Below are 5653 nucleotides of genomic sequence, written 5' to 3'. Positions count from 1 at the left end.
ACACGATCGTTTCTGAGCTTGTGTAGGTATGTTTTTTGGCCACTGGCTGGCTACGGGTGCCAAAATAGAGACGTTGTCGATGTCGGGGAGCATGTAATCTTCAGTCAGTGGAAAAAACATGGGAAAACTATTGACGGTTGTGGTCAGCTGTTGTGAATAAGTTGGTGAGAAATTAATGAAAATGCTCATTAAGACTTTAGATCGTACACGCAGAACTCGATGTACACAGCGCAACGAGTAACTTTCACGCAGCGACCGAAAAGACAAAAGAATTTTCACGCAGATTTGTGTAACACCGGATCAACACAAAAAATGTGCTGATCCGGTGTTACACAAATCTGCGTGAAAATTCTTTTGTCTTTTTGCTCGCTGCGTGAAAGTTACTCGTGCGCTGTGTTGTTTCATTTAAGGGTGTATGGTCGGTGGGAGATTTTTTTTATTTGCGTCGGATTTGCACTCTCTGTTTTGGATGGCGTGAACTTGTTTTGCCGTAGAAATTTGTATTTTTCTTTTTAATTAGGTCGCTTGAATAACAGTGTGGAGATGTGATGAAAAGCTGACACAATGATTGTTTGAATGACGATCATCTGGTGATTTATCGTTTCAAACGAGTGTGGTGTTTATTTTAGAAAATGAAGGGAAAAAAGTCTCCAACTTAGGAGCCCATAAAGCCGAAGCGGTAAACGTGAAGGTGTTGTTATTGATAGGTAGAGTAGCACGTGGACTACACACTTAGTTTAGCTCGGCTAGTTTTCATTCTTTTGCCGAGATCGGCACAGCCGAGTGCTCGGCAACCTAAATTTAACTGAATTATCGGCAAAAAATCAATTTTACTCATAGCAGCACCTGTGGGTGCCGCTAGCATAAAACTTTAAACGTCAAAAATTTAGCCGAGATTCAGCAAATAAACTTTAACCGAGATTTACACAGCCGATTTCGGCATTCTGTTTAAATGTGTACCAAGTCGTCATAAGACAAAAGGCCGCATCGGTACGAACTAGACTGAATTAACCGGATATCGCTATTGAATACAGATAGAATATCGAAGCAGCATAGATGATTGTTGCAATACAGTTAAATTAGTCATCAAAGACGCAGCCGAGAGAAGTGTTCGTATGAAACTGAGTTGAAAGAACGATTGATTCGACGATGAGAAGAACGCAGCGCGAACGGCCATTCTGCAGCATAAGACCCGCCATAACTGTTAGGTGTAATCATAGCACACCGCGCAAAATTCCGCACAAAACTTTTTCCCGAGCCTTACTTGGTGTCTTTTGTGGTGAACGATAGTGAAATATGTATAGACGTTAACAAATTAGCTCGACGGTGTTCCGACCGTTAGCTGCTGCTCCTCAACATATCTGCTCAATTCCGTTTCTGCTCCTCAACATCTCTGCTCAATTCCGTGATTCCATTAAACCGAGCCTTTTGCGTAACCTAACGAACGTGGTAGCCGGATAGCCCTTCGCAAGAATATCAGCCTGTTGATGTTCAATTGGAACGTATTCCAACCGTATACGTCCTTCCTCAATCAGGTCACAGATGACATAGCAGATTTCTACGGTGCTTCATCCTTCGGCTATCGCTGGACTCTTCTGCAACGAAGACACGATTGGTTGTCCTCATAGTATAATACTGGATCACCAATTTTGATTCCAGCGATACGGTTGGCTGTTTTCGTGTTAACCATGGGCGAAACTACGGATTTTTGCCAGTGGGTGCACTACGAACAAATATTTATTAGTTCATCCATTCATAATTCATCGCCCCATTTTTCACAGCAATGCATAAAAATTCTAGGGGGTGCCTGGCACCCCCGGTACCCCCAGTAGTTTCGCCTATGGTGTTAACCAAACACTTGTGTTTCCGAATATCTTAAAATATACCCTGTCACGGATCGCCAATTGTTGGTGTCGTTGGCCCTACCAGTGTCACTGAAAGCGGATAAGGCAGCCTCCCGATCGTTGCCACGTAACTCCAATGTCAGATTCAGCATTCCTTTGACGTATCTTAAGATTCTGTTTAGGTGCGCCTAGAGCGTTTCTGTCGGACAGCTTTGGTATTCACAGCTGTCATGTTGTTCACTGACACGGCCAAGTCCGCACACTAATGCCGTTTTTCTTTTTGATCCAGTTCCAACCTGGGTTGGAACTGGATGAGATCACAGTTTCAACTCCAACCCGACTTCGGTTTCGCTTGTACTAAAGTTTGTTTGAGTTTGTTTGACGTTTGTTAGTTTACACATTTTCCGCCAATCCAGTTCCAACCCAGGTTCAAAAAGAAAAACGGCATAAGATTCAAATTTTCCGGCTCAGTAAATTTTTGCTAAGTTCTGCATTTTTCCATCTTTTTACTGAGTTTTCAACAGCTGATTTAACTCGGTACACTCGGTAATCAATATTTACGGTTAAAGACACTATATGCAAAGACACGAAATGTTCCAATTGGAATTCCAAATTTGCTGTCAATGTCATTCCAATCGAGCAGGAGACCTGTCAAACGCGCTTTAAAAGCATTGCTCGACAGCATCATCGTCATCACGCGACAATCATCATCAATAGCAACAATCATCAGATTTCGTGTCTTTAGCATACAGTGTCTTTATTTACGGTAAATTACCGTTCATCAGTAACGATATCTACCGTTCATCTGTAATTTTTGACAGTTCATTATCAAACTCAGTAAAAAGATGGGGAAAATTCGTTTCCCGAACAGCGACGGTCGTTTATTCCTCAAAGCCTTCGTCCTTCGTTTTGATAAGATACACCTTAACAAAGCGACTCCAGTCATCAATGAAACACACGAAGTATTTTGCTCCATGATGACTCACTGGAGTTACTGACCCACACACGTCTGTGTGCACCAGTTCTAGAACTCTCGACGACCGCTTCCCAACATGACACTTTTCGAAAGGCTTTCGAATTTGTCAGCCTTCAATGCAAGACTCATAAATAATGATATCACTGTCTTTTGATCTCGGTGTTTTGTTCATCGCCGTTCATTTCGTTTCCCGTGACACACATCAAGTTCTTGTGGCTCAGGTGGTCATACCGGCGGTGGCATCGCTCATCACACTTGCGAATTTCGCTACATGAGTACAACGATGACGTACTCATCGCTTTGTCGACCGCATGAAATTCAAGTTTGTATGAGAAAATTACCACACTTACCAATTGCGACACTTCCGAGCCGTTCAATACTTTCACAGTCCCGCTCCGGAAAACTACCGACATTTCCGCACTTTCAACTTTACGAACCGAGAATATGTTACACCTGCTTCGGGTACGAAAAGTACGTCCTTCACTGGACACTCGACTTTCTTCTTACCGACGGTAGAGTTCACAACAATCGTTCCCGAGTACTTCGCGAGGATACTCTATCCGTCTTTCACGACGGCAGTCTCCAACGGACGCTCTAATCGTTTCAGCGCCACGAAAAAGTTTCGGTTGTTTACTATCAGGTATCAGTAGGTCGGCTCCAGAGGCACGTTCTCCTCCATTTGGGAAATTTGTGCCATCGCCATGAACACGAGCCTATTCATCATTTACCTGACGGAGAAGGGAAGGAAAAAGGATAGGACTGGGGAAAGGACAGGTAAGGGAATTGGATCTTCATACACGCATAAGCGTACCACAATGGGTTCAAACAGCGCCTGTAATAACGCATAAAGCGTAAAGAGAGCCTATAGCTCTTTACCACAGCGGGTCAAGTACAACAGAACGTCCTGAAGATTCAGGTTTCTGAAGTCAGTTTCACTTAATAAGTGTTTTCCGAGTACTCGGAAACGCAGTTGCGCAAAAGCTGGCCAGTTACATATTGTAACGAATGTAATTGTTACATAGTTTTTTATATTTAATATTAATAAAGAAATTACACACAAGTTTTTAATATGTTCGTTCAAGTTTGTAGCTGCATACCAGCCTTCACTATGTTGCTTGTATGCTAGCTTGTATGTTGATTTTATCGTTTTAGCCGGTGGTGAGCTCTGTGTGTCATTATTAGAACCAGTCTGAGTTGAATTAATCGGGTTGCATATTCAAGGGCGCATAATCGATAATCCAGCAGCGATGCTCGATTAGCTGCTCGATTGATTTGAAAATTCCTGACCGGATACCATTTTCACCGGATACCTTTTCCAACCAATCAGAATTCAGAGAAATCAATAAAAGAAAAACCGGAAACCAACTTTCAGCCAATCAAAATTCAAAAGACGAAAACAATAGCAGTGGGTCGACTTTGGGGCTTTGATTTATACTCAAAACGAAATTTGAGTTACTCTTGTGGAAACCGTTGGCGAGTGAAGATCAGTTTAGATCAATTTTAAAGGTGTTTAAGCCAAAGTTACTCGCGGGTGATAGCATTTTTGAACGGTGAAGTACGTATAATTACATAGTGTTTGCAAAATAAGTTGTGACTAATTGTAATACTTTCCCTGACTACGTATAGCTATTTCGTTTTCGGTTTGTGGTTCATTTAAGTAAAAAAGAGTGTCGAGCAAAAATCGGTTGGATATACGGTAAGCTATTTTTTTATTTGAAAATGTGCGAGTGCTTGGGCATTACAATAGTTACGTTGAACAGGTGCCAAATCCCATTCAACGTGGGTGTTTGGGCAGGAATCCGAGTCCGTACCGTCAGGACACTCGGTCGTCGCTAGGTGGCAAGCAGCCTATCCACACCCATTCCGATTCCGGGGCCTATATAGTCCCGTCGAATCCGCTGTGCGGCCACGCTAGACACGACGATTGGAACCAGGACCGAACAACGAGTACGTCGACGCCCTGTGTGACCTTCCTACGGTGGAACCATATGCCAGCTCCTCAAGTAAGCCCGTTAGATTTTGCACTCATGAGCTCGAAGAAAATCCCTGTAAATATTGTAAATAGCACAAAGTAAAAGTTAGTCCGTAGTCCTTTAAAGTTTTTGTTTAACACTCTTTCGCCTATTAAATCCTTGAATTAGAATTGAATTTGCATTTTTTTACTTCGTAGTTTGGGAATAGTTTTAGAATTAGTTTTGGGGTTCGTTTCTTGATTTCTTTCGTTATACTTTCACTAGTGATCGTGCGTCTCCATAAAGTGCTCGAATTTCGTTAGAAAAGGTAAGAGTAAATTTAAGTGGTTTTTGCTATTGGTATAAGTGAATTTATTTGAGTCTTAAGGTAAGAAGTTGGGTCTCCGGTATTGTAATTGTTCTTTGAGTTAGAGATTGATTGGTGAAGTGAACTGTGGAGTTTGGGAAATCCTACCTGCCCTGACATAGGAGTCTTTTGGCCGGAGTTAAACCGTACCAGTGGCCCTTCGCAAGAAGGTGGCGCTTAAGTCACTGAGTACCAGTAACCGAACCCGTAGTTTTCCTTGCTTTTTGAACCTCGAACTAAGGAGTAGGTTACAATATCAAATGATACGAAGTTCCATAATCGGATTCACAGCTATCACAGGCAAATGAATCAGCTTGCTGAATATTCGCCATGTTATAGCTGAGTCGGCAGTGGCCAGTCAATGCTTTGACCAGCATGCTGCAATTCTGCTTTGACAGATTTGTTAGATACTTCGCCACCCCTAGAGATGGCTCAGTACAATACAATTTTGTTTGACGACATGACTCCAAACTATTCCAGTATTGTTTGTACTGAGTGGCAGCCCAGGTGTCAA

The sequence above is a fragment of the Aedes albopictus genome, chromosome 2 (genome assembly GCF_035046485.1).
Source record: "Aedes albopictus strain Foshan chromosome 2, AalbF5, whole genome shotgun sequence".
NCBI lineage: Eukaryota > Metazoa > Arthropoda > Insecta > Diptera > Culicidae > Aedes > Aedes albopictus.
The sequence above is the reverse complement of the archived record's forward strand: the minus strand, read 5'-3'. Positions refer to the sequence as shown.